General features: G+C 47.9%; 1 protein-coding gene across 2 annotated transcripts in view; it reads left to right on the forward strand.

The window, feature by feature from the left end:
* Positions 1-20398, forward strand: part of EIPR1 (EARP complex and GARP complex interacting protein 1) — a 919114-nt gene that overhangs the window by 795135 nt on the left and 103581 nt on the right. The window lies entirely within an intron of this gene.

The raw sequence follows: 20398 nt of genomic DNA on the forward strand, positions 1-20398 counted from the left end.
ACAGTATTTTAGCAGATCCTGATTCAAATGGCACTACCCGATTCTTAAACTGACATTGATTTTAAATCGCTGCCTGAAATACAGGGCCCGAAAGAGATCTGCCTACAAGATATCCTCCTCCACCATTTTACCATCTATATATAATTTCATTTTTTTCATCCTTGCTACACAAGCTGAACTATCCATTGCTTGAGGCAGCCTCCACATGAACCTCTTTACAGTCAGGTTACCAGTACTCAAGCATTTTGAAAATCTCTGTCTGGACAAGACTGCAGTGGCCTGGCATTGGTTCCTGGATGCGAGTTGCCTGATTCCTGTCACCTAAAAGCTGGGACCATGCTTAATGTGCTGTTGTCTGCTGTCTAGTATTGCACCCTGCCGGGAATCCCGTCCCTGACAGCAAAACAGACCGAGAAAGCTGCCTAAATCAAACACAAATCATCTAGACACCCCTTACTAGAAACATTTTTGAATGCCTACTGCATCTTTAAAGTGCCTGCAGCTGTCTCCTTCGCCCTTAAGGAGGCACAATACCCGGCACCATCAGGTAATTCTTATGACAATTTCCCAATTCCCCTATCCTCCCAGGAATGTAGGGTCCCACACGTCCTACACCTGGGTATGAGAGGAGTGTTTCAGAGCCACAGTCTACTAGGCTGTTAGGGCTGTGTTTCGATCCAGCAACCAGCTGGACCTGGCATAATAAAACGGCATATGATTAATAATATCTGAAGCATTTAGCAGATCTGGATTAAAATTGCAACTTAGCTTGTTGGGGTTTGAGCCAGTCCAAACTCCCACCATACTTGAGAGTACTCTGATTAATTCCTGCAATTATTAACGCCATTTGGATGCCGCTTTCCACCTAGGCTACACTATCCCAAAATACAGTTAGTCCTTACCTCTAACAAAGAGGCAGTTGAGTTCCTGCAGCATGCACTATTTAAATTTTTGGACTGTGACCATTCTTTCCAAAGAGCAGCTGTTCTAATTCGTGTGAGTCCCATATCACTAACAGTCTCGCTTGTTGTCTCAGTACCCCAGAGGCAATGGCATTTTTTAAGTGTGCCTGTTAGTTATTGAGACATTTGCCCTAATATTACCCAGTGACCCCCTGATCCAGATGGCTTTGCAATGGGAACCCAAAGTGCAGCAGAGGCACCATAAACAATTGGCTATATCCAGTTGAAACTGGGATACATACCCTGAACTTGTACCAACTTGAAGTTGTATCAGATTCTGACATATTTGTCAGAAATTACCAAATAGGTCACTAAACGTTTTGTAGAGGCTTAGTAGAGAAGAACCTTTTGACTTTGATACCTTGCAGTGCATGCCATCTCCCTAGGCTTCAGTCGTAAATGCTTTCAACACTCTAGAAAGCTCCAGAACTGTCTTTGGTGTGCTTATATCATTGGATAATTGTTGGACTGGGCCCTTTTTGCAGGGTCATCCCTAAACCTTTTGCCTTTCTCTGACATCGTGTTGGTAATTTTAGGCCTCTGGGCACTTTAGCACTGCTGTCCATTGTAAAGTGCGTGTGCTCTCTGTGTTACATATGGTAAGATTGGTCTACACCTGTTTGGCCTATTTAATTTACCTGTCAGTCCCTTGTAAAGTGGTATCTCATATACCTAGGGCTGGTAAATTAAATGCTACTGGTAGGCTTGCAGCGCTGATTACGCCACCCACCAAAATAGCCTTACAAACCTATCTCAGGCCTCTGCCATTGCAGGGCCTGTGCGCGCAGTGTTACTGCCGCTGTGACGTGACACCTAAAGTGTGCCATGTCTGTGTTCCCCCTATTACTGCATCTCAGTCACCCCTAAGACAGGAACTAGCTAGCCCTATGGGCAGGGTGCATTGTAGGGAAAAGATAGGACTTGTACCTTAAGTGTGTGACATGTCCTGGTAGTAACAAACAACCATTTTGGTTTCTCACTACTGTGGGGCTGCCCTCCGATAGGAATGCATTGGGGATTCCCTGATAAGTGTTTCAGTGTTAATTCCTGATATGAGTGGAGCAGTGTGGGCAAGCTTAGTATATTTGGAATGGTAGTAATGCTGTGCAATGGTGTGCACAGATGTATTATAACTATTTTAGAAATGCCACTTTTAGAAGTGAGCATTTCTGGGTGTTATGTGTCTGCCTGATGTGATTTGCATGGCTGGATTTTTAGTGACAGGCTGGTGAGGTGTGTGTGGCTCCAAGAGGGGAAGGTGAGTCAGCAGTAGGCTGAATGGGACATCTACATTTGGAGTAGTGGGAGTAGTCCCCTGACCCTGAATAGGATTGTGCCTGCCCTGTACAATGCTGGCCCCACCACCTGTGGTGTGTCTGATCACCGAGCCCCAACCTGACAAAGGGGAAGAGGAGCCTGGTAAACAGAGTGCTCCAATTCCCCCCTGAACCAGTTTTTGCTGGTTCCCCCAAGCCCTGTACTGCAGACAAAGGAATGTGGAATATAAATATAGGGGCTGTGACCCCATGAAAGTTGTGGTTTCTAGTCCTGTTCCTGTCCTCAGGGGGGCCTGCCTTTGCTGCTGGGGCCCAGGAGCAACCGACACAAGGGCTTGCCTCACTGCTAGAGGGCCCTGTGTGCTGGCCTCCCTGGGCCCAGCTTTGCCCCCTTCCCCTTTAAGGACTTTTGTGGTATCTAGCGCCTCGTGAGTACTATATTCTAATTTGCCACAGAAGAGGAGTGCATGGGCTTCGCAGCGCGGAGCTGCAGCCCTTTTAGAGGGAATCCCGGCGTGGGGATTCCCCCACATTTTGTGCATTTTCAGCGGGAGCCCACCCCGCATTGTGGTGCCGAGCAGGAAACCTACCCCACTTTATGACTATTTAAAGCAGCGGGTGCCCACCCCACATTATGGTGCCTTTTGAGCGGGTGCCCACCGCACTTTATGCTTTTACTCTTCGAGCTGGTGCCCACCCCGCATTGCGACTGAGAACGGAGCCATCAGCCCGACCAGGAAGTCATGCAGCCTTGCCTGACTCTGGGCGGTGCCCAAGACAGGAAGAGGCCACCAGAGCTGCCAATCACAGCGCTGCCAGCCGGAGGAACGGCCCAGTGAGAGCTTGTGAGAAGGAGGGGCTCCAGTGAGTGAGGGAAGCCCCGCGTACATCGCCTGAGACATTGAGAGAGTCCCCGAGGAGTGGGGGCTCTCCTGAGGCATGCCGCCAGCACCACAATAGGAGTCCCGGTGCAGCGGGGCTGAGAGCGGAGCCGTGTGGAGTGCTCAATGAGCCCTGTGAGAGCCCAGGTGAGTGGAGGTTCATGATGGTCTTGTTGGTGCCTTTCGAGGAACAATGCGACCCTTGACCCTGTCACCAGGCAGGTCGCTCCCCTCACCACCACACAGCCCTCCTGTGTGCCCGCTGCTGCCACTCACACAGGTCTGTGCCGGTTTATCCTGTTTGCTGTATTACTTGGGACTGCGCTATCTGTCTGTATTTCCTTGCTCTATTATCTGATTATATTTCATTGTATTTTATTTCTATCTCCCCTCTGTGCCCCCCACTATGCCTTCTGTACCACCTGCCCGCTCGCTCCCTCCTTCGTTGTTTTCCTGCAGCTGCATTCCTTGGGGCTCCGCCCCCCTACACTCCCATTCGCCGCCACGATCCCGCCTCCCAGCTGCTCCTCCCTCCCACTCCCCCTAATATGGAGGCCTAAGGCATGCCTAAGGCAAGCCCGTCTGCGCCTGTCTGCGCCCATCTGCGCCTGGACCGCACCGAGTGCCAAGACCCCTGGCCTCTGCACTCACTACGACGCCCACCCGCTACAACTCCAGCACCCTCTACGCACTCATTGCTGGACGGTCACGCACCTGCTGCCTGGCTGCCCGAAGCGCACCCAAGGACCCTTCTCCTGCCGGAACTGCAGCTTCACCAGCATCCATCCTGCAAACCCACCCACCGAAGAACCCAACTTCCTCAGATGCATCCTGCTCAATACCCACTCCGCCCGCAAACATGCCGCCGAACTCTGGGACCTACTCGACACCAACGCCCCAGACGTCACCTTCCTGACTGAGACCTGGCTGACGCCCTCCTTGGCACCCGACATCGCCATAGCCATCCCAGAAGGCTACAAGATCACCTACAAGGACCATACCAACGGAGTAGGTGGCGGAATTGTCATCGTTCACAGAAACACCCTCAAAATCTCGACAGACACCGACGACACCCTCAGCACCGTCGAACACCTGCACTTCCAGATCCACACCGGCCCCAACATCACCCTCAGAGGCACTCTCATATACAGATCCCCGGGACACTGACCGCAGTTCAGCGACTCCATCGCAGACTCCATCAGCACACACGCCCTTGCCTCCACGGACTACATCCTCCTCGGGGACCTGAACTTCCACCTCAAGAACAACAATGACTCCAACTCCTCCACCCTGATCGACAACCTCGGTAACCTCGGACTCAGACAACTTGTCACAACACACATTCTCTCCGCCGGCCACACGCTTGACCCCATCTTTTCAGTAAGCACCCACGTCTCCTTTGACCGCACCACCGAACTCCACCACCCACCACCGCACCCAGCTGATGCCTCGCCACAGCTGGGGCAAGATCACAGAGGACCATCTAACCACCGTCCTCGCCCAGAGCCCACCGACAGACCCGACCGACCCCGACGCCCAAGCCCGCAACCTCAGACAATGGATCAACGACTGCGCTAACACCCTCGCCCCGCTCAAGAAGCCCCCCAACACCCACACCTGAGTCACAAGACCTGTGCAACTCGCTGGCCACTTCTTCTATCGCAAGATCGCAGACATCCACGACAGCTTCAACGCCGTCATCACTCCGGCAACCGTCGACACCCCCGCTCCCACGACCACCACCTGCACCAACCGTCTGCTCGCCTGGACGAACATCAAAGACGACAACACCATCAAGATCATGAACACCGTCCACTCCGGATCCCTGGAAGACCCCTGCCCACACCACATCTTCAACAAAGCCAGCAGCACCATCGCACCGCACCTCCGGAAAACCATCAACATCTCCATCGAGACCGCGACCTTCCTGTAGAGCTGGAAGCATGCAGAGATCAACGCCTTACTCAAGAAACCCAAGGCGGACCCCAAGAACCTAAAGAATTTCCGACCCATCTCCCTGCTCCCATTCCCAGCGAAGGTCATCGAAAAGGCCGTCAACAAACAACTGACCAGCTTCCTCGAAGAGAACAACATCCTGGACCCGTCCAAGTCTGGGTTCTGTAGCAATCACAGCACCGAAACTGCCCTCATCGCCGCCACCGACTACATCAGGATCCTGCTCGACAACAGAGAAACTGCGGCCCTCATCCTCCTGGACCTGTCAGCCGCTTTCGACACAGTCTGCCACTGCACACTAAAAGCACGATGCCGGAATCCAAGAAAAGGCCCTTGACTGGACCACCTCCTTCCTCTCCAGGAGAACTCAGAGCATCCGCCTCCCCCCTTCCGCTCCAAAGCCATCGAGATCATCTGCGGCGTACCCCAAGGATCATCCCTCAGCCCAACGTTGTTTAACGTATACATGGCACCACTGGCCCACGTCGCCCGACGGCACGACCTAAACATCATCTCCTACGCCGATGACACCCAGCTGATCCTCTCCCTCACCAAGGACCCCCACACCGCCAAAACCAACCTCCATGAAGGAATGGAAGCTGTCGTGGACTGGAAGAGGAACAGCCGATTGAAGCTGAACTCGGACAAGACGGAGGTCCTCCTCGGTTACACCCCCTCAGCCTGGGACGACTCCTGGAGGCCATCGGCACTAGAGGCACCCCCTACACCCACCGACCATGCACGAAACCTAGGGGTCATCCTCGACTCCACACTCTCCATGATGAAGCTGGTCAACGCCGTCTCCTCCTCCTACTTCAACACCCTCTGCATGCTTCGCAAGATCTTCAAGTGGATCCCCACCACAACTAGAAGGAAGGTCACCAAGGCCCTCGTCAGCAGTAGACGGGACTACGGCAACGCACTGTACGCAGGAGCCCTGGCCAAACTCCTGAAACGGCTCCAACGCAAACAGAGCGTCTCCGCACGCCTGATCCTCGACATCCCCTACCTCAGCCACATCACACCCCACCTGAGAGACCTGCACTGGCTCCCCATGAACAAGAGGATAACCTTCAAGCTCCTCACCCACACATACAAGGCACTCCACAACACCGGCCAGCGTACCTCAACAGCCGTCTCAGCCTCTACACCCCCACCCGCCATCTCCGCCCTGAGAAGATCCGCAGGAGAGGTGCCGCTCCAACGTGGGCCACACTGTTTTTAGAGCCCCTATGGGGGCCCACGGGAGCCCATGTCTCTTTTGAGATATTATCCCAGCTGCCCGCTTGACAGTGGGCAGCTACAACGTTGGGGCACTTTCATTGTTAGAGAGTCCCAGTGAGGGGCTCTGGCCAGTTATGGTTTATTTACCCACAGCTACACCGCCATAGTGGGCAGCTGTAATGATTGGGCGTATATATTGGAGAGAGTCCCAGTGGGGATCCAGAGGCCACAGTGAGTGACAGTGCCAACATTTTTCTTCACAGCTGCACAGCTATTAGTGGCAGCTGCAACGTTAGGCCAGCACAATTGTGCACTTTGGTTCCTGCTGCATTGGCAGAATGCCCCGACATTTGGGACATAGGGCATTTGAGCCCTCTGAGAAGGCCATTGACCAGGGGGACAGCGTTAGGTTGATAGGGCGCCAGGCCCTAATGTGATTTATGTGGTGCCTATGATAAATGTGATTTATGCACCCTAATTTATGCCTCTAATGTGATTTATGATTATGAGGTTATTGCATACTGTGTTTATGTTTAGGAGGTTATTCCCTAATCTGAGGTTTATGTTTATGAGGTTATTGCATAAAGTGTTTATGCTGGTGAGGATATTATTATCTAATGTCTTTAGGTTTATGAGGTTGGCGCATAATGTCTTTTACGCCTAATGTGATGCTGAGTGCATAATATGATATATGTTGCAGGATATAATGCTGAGTACAGTGTTTTGCCAGTAATTACTGGCTGTGTTCTACATTTAATATTTGTGCTTTGTGATGGTTCTGACAGTGGCCCAATTGGCCCTGTCATGTGTTTATAATCCCCTGTAAATTTTGCCTAGTGCGAGTTGGCACAGTGTATATTGTGTGATTACTATTTTAATATGTTGTGGATAATACAAAGGCTATTTTTATATATAACCTTGTGTGGAGTTCCTTTTGTGGTGGGCCTAGTGTGTTGCTGCTGTGTGTGTGTTGCGCAAACGCTTTCCACATTGCCTCTGGGATAAGCCTAACTGCTCGTGCCAAGCTACCAAGGGGGTGAGCAGGGGTTATCTTCAGCGTGTAACTCCCTTGCCCTGACTAGAGTGGTGGTTTCTGCCTGGCTTAGTGGCAAGCCCTAGCCAACCACAAATCCAATTTCTTAGAATAATGTTATGCACAATATTTCTTATAAGAGATTCGTTTTCAAATCTGAACTCAGAACAACCCAAACCTGCCTGCTCTACACCCCAAAAAGTTATGCTTGATAATATCTCTTGAACAATATGGGCTAGATGTTTGATATTACCAAATGTGTTCTAAGTTGTACCGTACTACACTTTTAAGGTGTTCATTTAAGTGTTTTCTAAAAGTAGTAATGTAAATAACTCATGACTCAATTTAGAGTGTCACGGACAAGACACTCTTATCACAAGTGGAACGGAGTCCCCCATTCGTCAAACCAACGGTACTACCATCGTATTTAGGGTCGGGAGGACTTCTAGTGTACTGTTGACTGACCCCCTGCTGGCTCCGTGGACGGCAAGCATCCTCTGGGGGCCTGATAGAGTAGAGGCTATGAGAATAAGGGAATTAAAACACTTGTTACGGGTGGACGATGTAATGTTCTTTTCTTTCTTTCAGTCACTGCTAGGTAAAACTTAACGGTGACAGTCATTTAAAAAATGTCTAATAATGACCCTGGAAAGAAACACCCTGTGTGTGGAGATCATTAGCTGTTTTGTTTCTCAGTAGCAAACTCCCACTTAGGGAGTTTGTTTTGAAAAACAAAAAGGTTGTTAAGTCTAGTGAACAGCTGTCAAAACTGATGATGGCTGTCATTCAGACTTTTAACACTGTTACAGGAGATCATTGCAAGGCCGGTAGTGATTTTTAAATGTGGCTGCCAGTAGTCTGTCAGGATGGCAGAGGTACTGTTCTATGCCACTGTGACGGGCTGTACTTCACCTGCCAAATTCTATATCAGGTCCTTAGTACTTTTGCTTTTCTTTTCTTGCTTCTTATTTTTTTTAGATTTATTTAATTACCCACAAGACATCTTATTGGTCAGTTGCATTGGCAACAGATTTCACCCTTTAGCCAATAAAGCATGTGCTTTCTCAAGGCATAGATGCGGTTGGAACAACATCAAGAACTTTTGCTTGCTTGCTAATTAAAAATTACTTATGCAAAATAAGCCAATAAATATTTTGTTTAAAAATGTGTATGGCACTGCATACAGAACGTGCTATACTAATTCAAAATGTATAAAATGGAAACCTCTCACTGTGTGTGCAGTTGTGAACTCTATTGACATATTTTATTGTTCAAAATACATTCTCAGTCTCAGAAAGGAATAATCAGCCCGATTCATCATCGGCATGTTTTGCGAGTCTGTAATAGCGAATAATAAGGAATCGCTATTACAGACTCGCAAAACGGGATTCATGAAGGAATCGCAAAATAAATTGCGATTCCTACACATCCCTTATTTGCGATTAGCTAATTGCTAATCGCAAATAAGGAATAACTCCCCATTCATTCCTATGGGCCTTTGGGAGTATTCCTTATTTGCGATTAGCAATTAGCTAATCGCAAATGAGATAGCGATTTCAAGGGTGCCAGGTGTGTCCAAAGGACACCCTGTAGCACCCCTGAAATGCAAATTTACACAGGTGTTGCGCACACACCTGTCCAAAGGACGTGTGTGTGTTACATGCAACAGAGAAAAATGCACTAAAGTGCTTTTTTCTATTTTTTCGCTATTTACCACGAAGTCAGACTTCGTGGTAAATAGCGACCAAATATTGCGAATTCACAGTTTCAAATTGGTTAATGAATTGCATTTAAGGAATCTCTAATAGAGATTCCTTAAATCCAATTCCTCGCAAATATGCGATTTCCCAAATAGCGATTTTTGCTTTTGGGATGATAAATCCCAAATGCAAAAATTGCACTCGCAAAGGGCCAGATTCTCAGAATCTGGCCCTTTGCGAGCGCAATTTAGCTTGATGAATCTAGCTGAATGATTCTTCTATGGTTGTCTATTTCATGAGAAATAACTAGTAATGTGTACATACTTTTAATATTATGGAAAAAAAAAGATACAATGCAGAGTTACCTGAGTAAATGGTTACCTTTCTGATTGGAAAGTTAAAGTATGTATGCTGTGTGTGGAAAACAAAAATAACTTGTAACAACTGACAGATTATGTCAGTAGCCATTAGTGATTGTTAGTCACTGTTTCCAACCGCATGATTTATATGCGGATTTTGAGTCTCAAGTTGCGGCTCTCTGGCAACAGGTACTTTGCAAGTGCAGTTTAAAAGACTTTCTACACGTATCAATCAATCACTTGGTCTTGTGAAGTGCTGCTCCTCACCCCTGAGGATATCCGGGCGCTGAGGTGTAGGTGATCTCATTCGAAAAGCCATGTTTTGAGTTCTCTTATTAATTCCTCCAGGGAGGGAGATGATCGTAGGTAGAACAGCAGGTAATTCCAGGCTTTAGTGGCGAGGTAGGAGAAGGAACGGCCTCCACTGTTGCTGGGACAGATGTGAGGGATGCAAGCGAGGGCTCTGGAGGTGGAGCGCAGGTACCTGGCGGGTTGATGGAAGTTTATTCAGTGGTTGATGTAAGCTGGTCCCTGGTTGTGTAGGGTCCTGTAGGTGTATTTTAGGAGCTTAAACTGGCATCTCTTCTGAATGGGGAGCCAGTGGAGGTTCTTGAGGTGGGAAGTGATGTGGGAGCATTTAGGGAGGATGAGGATGAATCTGGCCGCTGTGTTCTGTATGGACTTGAGTCTCATTAGGAGTTGGGTGGTGATTCTGGCGTAGAGAGCCTTCCCGTAGTCGCGATGGCTGGTGACGAGGGCCTGGGTGACGCTTTTCCTGATGTTGATGGGAAACTATTTGAAGATTTTCCAGAGGGTGTGACTGCATTGATTTGGTGCTTCATGGTGAGTTTCATGTAGAAGATTATGCCGAGGTTGCGGGTGTGGTCTTTGGGTGTCACGTATCAGGTTCTCAGGTCTGACGGAGCATTTGCTATCATCCTGTCAAGGTTGAGTAATGGCAATATATACCATCTTACAAAGGTGTAGGAAGCAGAATAACTACTCAGTGTTTGCATGTCCGAGGAATAAGTGAACCTGTTTCTTAATACTACAACATGCCACAATTTATTGTGTAAGGATACAATAAATTTGGATGTAATTGCGCAAAAATAAAAATTGTCAGACTTCTGCTAGTATTTATTATTATTTTGCAAATTTGAAAGAATACATGCCATCATTTTATTGTATGTCTTGACAGTGCAGCTCTCACTAGACCATTATGTGGGAATCCTCAGGTTATGGGTTTAGCTCCACCCATATGTTCAGAGCCAGGAGTACAGGTTTTGATTGGGCAGAGACTGTTTGCTCCCACACAAAAAAGTACTTGCCCTCCACTTAGCTGTCATCAGTTCGTTTGTTTATCCAGCTTCCTGAGCTTGAACTTTCAGAGGCACACACAACACTGTAATTCTATCAAAGTATCACAGATAACTAGATAATGTATGGTGCTTTTCTCTGACAGCAGATCAGATGGGAGGAGGGTTTTATCCTACATGGATGATTAGATCTGGCTTGATTTCCACTAGACCTATAACCTACACAAATATTATTCTACAGTTCTTTGCTTCCACACAAATACATATCCATTCCCATGCTATTTATTGGTAATGCTTCACTTTACTATACACCATTCCTTTAAAGCCATACCTATTGTTTGCTTGTGTTAAGATGGTCTTTCATTGGCAGTCTGTGCCATTTTAAGAGTGTAGTGTGCTGTTATGTGTCTGTCTAAAATAAAATAAATATTGCCAAAGTACAATTTATAAAACAGTAATGTAAAACCAACTGTTCTGTATACACAATTAAATTGACATTGAATAGAAAATTATAGCAAATTGATTCTTACAGGGTAGAGCTTATCAATACATATGCTGCTTTGTTCATAGATATCATAGGAAACTATGCAGTAAGTTAAATGGAACTCTCTGAACAAAAATATGGAAAACTAAAAATACTTTAAAAATATCGAGGTGCTGTTGTACAGGGAACCACATGCCTGAGTGTGAGTTAATGGAACACTGTCCAGACCCAGCAGCGAAGAGGCACTAGACAGGGTTGTCCTCTTTCCCCTCTGTTGTTTGCCCTTGCACTGGAGCTGCAGGCGCACTGGATTCAGAGGGACCAAATGATCTGGGGCATAGAGGTGGGAGGAGCGAATTTCGCTCTATGCAGTTGACATCCTCCAGTATCTAACACTCTGTGGCTAGAGTCCTTCATATTTTTGATTTGTTCTGGGGTTACTTAGGCTATATGATCAATTGGACCAAATCGGTGGTCTTCCCATTATTGGGCCCATGCTGAGAATAGCGACATGATGTGCGGCCCCAGTGGTGGAAGAGGGATTTAAGTATTTAGGAATATATATTGCGAGAGACTATGGGACGTTCCTGAGGAAGAACCTTGAGCCCCAGATAGATCGGCTGAGTGCCGACATATGCCACTGGTGTACTCTCCCATTGTCTCTAATGGGTAGAGCTTACTTTTAAACATGATGGCCCTGGCGCCTTCTATACGTCCTCCAAAATACCCCCTGTCCAGCTCCCCTGGAAGTTTTTAAAAAGATAGCCCAGGAAGGTCGAACACTTCGGTGGAAGGATGACTCCCCCAGAATAGCACTCCATAAACTACAAAAGGAGTGTATGATGGATGTCTAGTGGTCCCAAACGTTCAAGACTATTACTGGGCCTCACAGTTACTTGTCATAAATGACTGGGTATACATGGATGTGCACGAGCCGGCCTATACAGTGGACAGAGCCAGTATGCGAAGTGGAAACTGTGAACCACTCTTGTACTCCTGGAAAGCTCTCCCGGTATGGCCGACACACACTGGGGTGCTGGAGGGAGGCAAATAGATTACTGGGCTGGATGGAGAAATTGACTAGTCAGACTCCATTGTGGTTCGGGGACACAGTGAAAGAAGTAGCCGCCCTTACGGGCTTTAGAGGGTGGAAGCTGATAGGAATCGAGTACCTGGGAGACGTGTGGAGGGGAGAGGCTCCTATGGCCTTTGAGGATTCATGGCAGGAGTATAATCTAAATCGGACACAGAGAAATCACTACCTAAGATTGATGCATGCCCTGCGGCAACATATTCAACATGGTACCCACGTTCCAGACCACTCTCCCCTGGAAGATAGATTTTTAGTAGAACCTATCCCTGGAAAAGCAACATCCATGAGATATCGCAAATGAATAATGTGCCAGACCCCCTGGTTACCGTGCGTGCGTCATGGACTGATATGACCTTGGGAATAAAGACGATAAAGATTGGCTAGAGGCCATACAAAGACCCAAGAGAGATTGCAATCCGGACAAGAATTAGACTGGTGCAACTTAAGATTCTGCACCATACCTACTATCCATGTACACACTTATATAAGTGGGGTAAAGCACACACAGTGCTTTGCGTTAGGAGTTTTCAACGGAAGGGGACTTTCTTCCATATCCTATGGGAATGCCAGTATGGGAATGCCAGGAGATTGCGCAATTTTGACAGGTCACAGAAGTAATGTCTAGGGTATCGGGCGTGACGGTCCCAATGGACGCCAAATGGCTCCTCCTGATGATTAGGGGAGACCTTGACTGGCTCAGGCATGTGGGAATATGGCTAGCCTTGGCAGCGGGGATTGCTAAAAGGAACATTGCAAGGCGGTGGAGAGCACCTTTACCACCATCGCTGAGACAGTGGGAAATGGATCTGGACTGGTTCCAACAAGCAGATGAAACAGTGCATAAAAGTAGGGGTTGTGTCAAAAAGTCATGGCGCCAATACAGAGAAACGTTGGCTGAGGAGTGGGATGCTTAGGCTATGTCTTGATATAAGAGTGGAGGAGGACTGTTGGACGTGGTATTTCGCCTTTTGGCTATGGATGTCGTTTGTGGTCAACATGTCTCTTTAAAGCTACTGCAGGTATATGTCTCTCTGCCTATCCCTCATGTAGTAGCTGTGATGTCAAACCTGTACCAAGTAAGACTGTGTGTGATTGATGTAAAGCATGGTCTCTTTTGTATGAGCAATGTTAATAGAAAGATTTCAAAAATAATAATAATATTCAGGTGATACAAGTCGTGAAGGCTGAACAATTGATTTCTGCATTCATAAAAGTTATAATGCATCTCAATATCTTTGTAGAACCCCCTTCAGACTTTGTTGAGATCTCTTAATATCATCTCCAGAGGGCTGTTTGTGGACCTATCGTGTTGCAAATAAAAATGCTGTCTTTCTGAAGTGTGTAGGTTTCTTAGAAATGGAAGACTAAAGGTGTACTCTCAACATCTTTTAAATGGTACTTAATTCTATGGTCTGAGTACAATTACCATTCACAGACTAAAGCGATGTGCAGTTTGCACATTGGCTGGTTTACAGTAGCAATAAGTCACGCCTCAAAGTGTCAATTTGCGAGAGGTGTAAAACTACCTGCCTATTGAATATTAATTAGGCAGGTTGCAAGTTGTGCTAACCTGTGATTGGCTGGTAACACAGGGGTCGGGCCTGCAAGGGACAACAAACAAGTTCCAGCTTTTGCTTTCACAAATGAGAAACATATTCTATCTTTAAAAAAAGCATCCCTTCTCCATTAAAGAGACAGAAGCTTCTTTAAAAAAAAAGTGAATTTTCTAATTTTGGAACACTTTGCAGGAATAAGCAGTTGTTCCTTGGACCACTGCCTGCTTATCCTCAAGCAGGCCTCATACGCATTAGATCACAGTCACAAATGATGACATAGACTAGTGGTTCTTAACCTGTGTTCTGCGGACATGTAGGGGTCCGTGACGCCTACTCGGCATTTACATTTGTGGAGTCCGTCCTACTACAGCTCTTTGGTCAAATTCAAGGCAAATTAAACTTCCTTTTGATTTAATTGTTGAGTCCACCATTTTAGTCTCCTAACTCATGAATTTGTTTGACATGGAAAGCAGTGTTTTGGACTAAAACGATGGACTGGGTTGAGATTAATTCAGGTATTTCATCCATCACTTTTATGTATTTCTCACTACAAAGCCCTAAGTGAATGGTAATACCCAAACGTGGGTCTCTTACTCATTGTGCCACTGGATCCAAGGTGAACTCTACTGAAAAAGCCTAATTAGGCTCAAACCGGTTTTGGATTACCTATGTTTTAGTTCAGAATGGACATGGCATGGCAGTTAGGTTTGACTGTTCCTTTTGTAGCAGGACCAAGGCTGATATGCATATGGCTTGATCTAATCTGAGGTGGCTTGGTGGGTTAAAAAACTATTAACTGAGATGTGGTCCTGAGTGACTACCAGTGGCGGAGATTAATTCAAGCATTCCATCCATCAGAACTACAGACCGCATGTGAAGCCTCTGATCTTAATTACTACCAGGCAGGGTCACTCTTTGTGTTTAAGATTCTTTCCCAGTGAAATAGGTGTTAGAATGATCATTAACTTAGAAATACAGCTTTTGGTATTTCTCCCTCCTCACCATTACCTTTCAAAGTCGGAGAAAAAGCGCTGTTGACTGTAGACCCTTATTTTCTATAGCTGTCATGATTTGCATGAATTTAGAGCAGAGATGCAATTGTTTGTGGATATCTCGGGTGCAAACACCAAACAGGCCATTAAACAAATGCTGTACCACCTGTATTCAGCTGCCTATCAAACACACATACAGGGAGCCATTAGAAGGTACCAGTGTTCTGTAAGTGTATTCAATTGCATTGTATTGAAGACTTTATTAAGCCTTTCCTACATAACATATGATAAGGGTTCCTTATTGCATTCCTTGGGGTACATGTCTGTTTGGATGATGGTTGTAGTTACGACTTGATGAGTTAATGACCTGCCTGTAGATATCTAACACTTCTCATTTGCTCTTTTTGTAAGGTTTTTTTCATTGTACTACAATTAGGTGAGTGGGAAAAGCCAAGTGTTTGCTGCTTTGTAGAATTTGAGTTGGTTGTCTATTGCTCTTATTGTAGCAAGAATTGATTTCTGTATCTTAGCGACCAGAACTGAGAGGGTCCTCCTACCAGTGCAAAACGATTTGGAGGAAGGTATAGCCAAGAATGTGGGGAGTAGTGATTTAGTTTGTTGGTAGGTACAGAGTGTATGCTGGAAGAAGCATGTGGCAGCAATGTTTTTTTTTTAAAATAGTTTTTATTGCAGATACACAAGGAGCCAATAATTGGAGCAGTCTAAAGGTACAGTAAAGCATCACTGTCAGTTTGGTTCGCTCATTCAAAAGAGATACACAGCAGTGTAGCCCACATCCCTGGGGTTGGGCGGCGAACAGAGTTATAGCAATATGTGTACCAGCGCTGAGCCGGCTGTAGGCTTTTCCTGGCAATGCCTGTGTCTGCTTTTTATTCTTTTTTAAGATAACACAGTAACCAAACCTCCCTTCTTCCCTCCCCAAACCTCCCCCCAATAGGACATTAGAAGACTTACAGGCCGTAAACCTTCCCATTGTTCATACACTGAAAAGCTACAGATACCTTGTTACAGACCCTCATCCCTCCCCATTCCTCCCTTCTCTCTTGTGTGTCCGAATGGTCGCATCCCTCAGAGCGGTGAAGTTCGGCTCCCTATAGGATCAGTGTCGTCCGTCTTGTACTTCAAGGCCAATGTAGTGTGTCTTCCAGTTGCTACCCGTTTCCCCATCGTGGAAAAGCCTCCTACATCCCCCCATCCAGCCCATGGTACTGCCTCCATTTTGACCAAACCCTACAGAATTTCTTTGGACAGCCCCTTGCCTTGTAGGTGACCCTCTCTGCCGCCATATACAGGTCTAACCCTCGTCTCCATTCCTCCAGATCTGGCGGGTCTGGCGCACCCCAGTGTTTCGCGATGTCTCGCTTGCCAACCACCAAAGCCAGGACTAGGAAAGTGAGTAGTGGGCGAGTCAGGTCCACCTCATTTGTCATTCCAAGTAACGCCAACTTGGGGTCGTGTGGGAGTGAAGCCTCAAGGACATCCTCTAGCTCCCCAAATATCTGGGTCCAGTAATTCTGTATTGCACTGCAGGACCACACTGTGTGAAAAAAATCCCCCTCCTCTTGGAGACACCGAAGGCAGCGTGTATCGTCTATCCTCCCCATCTTTCATAGGCCCGCTCTGTCAAAGTATGTCCTATGGAGAAAGTTGAATTGGATAAGTCGTAATCTGGATTTAATGGCGACCTCCCGGGGGTGCATCAGGACGATCTCCCAATCTAAGTCTTCCATCTCCCCCACCTCCGCCTCCCAAGTGTGCCTAAGTTTGTTCAAGTCGCCCAGCATATGGTTAGTCAGTGTTTTGTATGTCAGGGATACCGCCTTTCCCTCTATCCGTTCTTGCAGGAGCCTCCCCTCCAATGGCGCATATTCAGGAAGATCAGTGAGCGTAATACGTTGGGCTGTCCAGGCGTGCCTCAATTGAGCATATTTAAAATATTGTGAAATAATGCAGTCCGAATTCCGACTGAAGGACTTGGAACGATTTTAACCCCCTCCTGGCTATCACATCTCCTATGGTGGAGATGCCGATATCATCCCACCTCTTGAATCCTCTGAGCTTATGCAGCTCGGTTAACCATTGGCAGTGCCACAGTGGTGTCTGTCGTGTGGGCTTCCTCTCCCACCCCATGCGACGCGTAGCTCTATTCCATGCCCTAAGCGTTATAGATGTTGCTTGAAGGAGGGAGGCCCTTTTGCCACTGCCGTACAGATATTTTAGTATATTAGTGGGCACCAGTTTAATCCTCTCTAGTGCATACGTTGGGTGGTCAGCTGATGTATGGAGCCAGTCATTGATCAGGGTCAGGTGCTCCGCCCAGTAGTAGGCCTCCAAGTTCGGAAGTGAGATCCCGCCGCTATACTGATGTCTCTGAAGTGTGGACAGGGCCACCCTGGCCTGTTTACCCAGCCAAAGGAAGGATCTCAGATCCGCATGGATCCTGGCGAAGACTGCCACTGGTAGTGGGTAGTACTCATTTTGTAGAGCATATAAAAATTTCGGTAGAATGATCATTTTATACATAGCAGCCCTGCCTAAAAGTGTCAGCGGGAGCTGCCTCCAGCGGTCCATATCTGCCACTGCATTAGATATGATTCGGTTCAGATTTCTCTGCCGTGAGAGGGTCTCATCTGCCGTTATATACACGCCCAGGTATTGGAAGCCCTCCGTTGTTGTCAGCAGGTCCTCCAGGAGTCTCCCCCATGCATTCCGCCCCCCTGGGTCATAGAGTATAGACTTGTGCCAATTAATTTTGTGGCCCGAAATAACTCCGGTATTGTGACCTCCGGTTTAGTGATATAGAGCAGAACATTGTCTGCATACAGCGAGACCTTTTCAGAGTTTGGTGTAGCGTCTCCACTAGTGAAGCCATGGATGTCCTCGTTATGTCGGATTCTGGCCGCAAGCACCTCAATGGCCAACGTGAAAAGGAGAGGGGACAGGGGGCAGCCCTGTCTAGTTCCCCTCTGGATGTGGAATTCCCCAGAGAGCCTCCCATTGACCCTCACTCTGGCCACCGGGCCAGTATACAGCAACCGGACCCAAGCAATAAACTTTGGCCCAAATCCAAACCTCTGGAGCACTGCAAACAGGAAGGGCCAGTGGATTCCGTCAAATGCCTTTTCGGCATCTAGGGAGAGGAACCAATGGGGGTCGCCTCTTCCCTTCACCTCCTGGAGCCAATTATGGGCTCTCCTCAGATTCAGTTTTGTTGCCCTATCAGGTAAGAAGCCCGACTGGTCCAAGTGTTCGAGGTCCGTAATGACCGTCCTCAGACGGGTAGCCAAGATGGTAGCCAGTATTTGCACTTCAGTATTGAGCAGAGAGATCGTCCTGTAAGAGGCACAATTATCTCTCGGTTTGCCCTCCTTATATATCGGTATTATAGTGGCCATTGCAAGATCCGGAGGGAGCTCTCCATCCCCGTAGGCGCCCGTGAAGAGGCCCCGAAGATGTCGGGTCAGAAGGTCTGCCGTGCGTTTAAACAACTCTGCCGGGAAGCCATTCGGGACAGGGGTTTTACCAGGCCGGAGTGTGGCAATAGCATTGGTAATATCATCAGACGTTATGTCCGCTTCCAGTGCCTCGCTAGCCTCAGGAGGGAGGGTCGGCAGAGCCGTCTCTTCCAAGTATTGGAGGGCCACCTCAAAGGTAGCCAGGTCTCGAGCGTAAAAGGTCTCATAATCGGTTGCGAAAGCTTCTGCTATCTCTAAGTCAGAGTTTACCACCTTTCCGTCAGCCGTAGCAATAGTATCTATCCATCTTATCGCTCGCTCTTTTTTGCTAAGCCACGCTAGTAGCTTTCTCGACTTGTCCCCCACATCATATAGTCTATGGAGGGTGGCTAAGGCTTGGGTTCTGGCCTAATTAGTCACCAGTTCCCTGTACTGTTTCTGGGCATCTAGCAATCGTCGCAGGGCGATGGTAGTCTTATGAGTACAGTATTCTTCCTCCCGACTCAAAATGTCCTGTTCTAGGGCCGCAACCTCCGCTTGTTGTCTTCGCCGTTACTCACCTATTCTAGAGCGAAGCCTGTCATGTAGGACCGGCTTCAAAGCCTCCCATAGAGTGACTTTCGAGTCCACCGAGTCTTCGTTCTCGGCGATGTATAGTTTGATGTCTATTCTCACGCCTTTGAGGATGACCGTATTTTGAAGAGCCCAGGCCGCGAGGCGCCAGGATTTCAGGTCCCTACTTCGGTCTTGTCCCACTTGCACGTACAAAGGGGAGTGGTCAGATATTCCCCTGGCCCTGTATTCTGCAATATCTTCTACCCTCAAACAGTGTCGGGACATAAAAATATAATCCAAGCGCGAAAATGTCTTGTGGGGCCCAGAGAAATAGGAATATGCGCATTGTGTTGGGTGAAGCCAACGCCAGACGTCAGTTAACCCTACAGTCGTCATTCGATCACACAGTGCAGTTCCACGCCTCCCTTCACCTACGTCCCCCGATCTGTCTAGGTTGATGTCCATGACGTCGTTAAAATCCCCACCCACTACTTGTATCGTGTCTGCCGTGTCTAGGAGGATGTTAGCCAGCACTGTATTTGTGCGTGTCTGCAGTTTGGGTGGTGCATAGATCGATATCAGGGTGTATGTACGTCTGTTCCAGGTGCCTTGCACACCCGCGTACGTACCTTGTGGATCAATCCACGTACGAGTGACGGTGAAGGGTGGGGATTTTGTAACTAGAACTGCCACTCCCCTGGAGTCGGACGTATATCCTGCATGTACCAGTAGTCTGTATCCGCGTCTGGTTATGAAGGCGCACTGGGTACCTTTGAGGTGTGTTTCCTGCAGGAAGATGACATCTGGCTTACTCCTTTTTATGTAGGCATTTACTAGACCTCTCTTAACCTTTGAGCCCAGTCCATTAACATTCCACGTTAGGAAACTCAACCGTCTGCCTGTCCCTCCCAAAGTGGCTACGTTTTCTGCCATGAGTACACGTTATGACCATGTAGGACCCAATCCCTGACGTGACTTGGCTTTCCCCGTACCTGTGTCCTCTGCATTCCTTCTCTGTCCCAACCCGAGTTCCCACCCCAACAAACTTTGAAACCCTCTCCCCCCACCCCCTCCCCACCTCCCTCCCCTTCCAGATGTGCCCCATAGCAGGGCATGACTTTCCGTAGGAGTAGGCCTGTCGCCCTCCCACCACACCCACCCTAACACACACCCAAACTCTCTATTAACAGTTGAAACAAAAACAAAAGGGGGAGTGTCCACTTGCGTGCTTCCCTGCGGCGTGCTGCTTCTCCGGTTCTTCTATCACACCAACATATCGCGAGTCCACCCAGCACACCGTGCATCGGGATAGGTAGTGCACATCAAGTCTTGTGTCAATTGCCCCTTAGGATTTGGAGCCTTGGGTCTCCGATTCAGGCGCACTATGCTGTCCAGACAGGTCCTGTTCCAGCACACGTATCTCATGGACCAGTGGGTGATCAGATTGTTCCCCGTCCTCTTCCTCCTCCCCACCCGACGTGCGACTGTCCAGGGCCTCTTCCTCCTCGCCCTCCGAACGTGCCGTGGCGTGTAG

The sequence above is a fragment of the Lissotriton vulgaris genome, chromosome 6, assembly GCF_964263255.1.
Source record: "Lissotriton vulgaris chromosome 6, aLisVul1.2, whole genome shotgun sequence".
NCBI lineage: Eukaryota > Metazoa > Chordata > Amphibia > Caudata > Salamandridae > Lissotriton > Lissotriton vulgaris.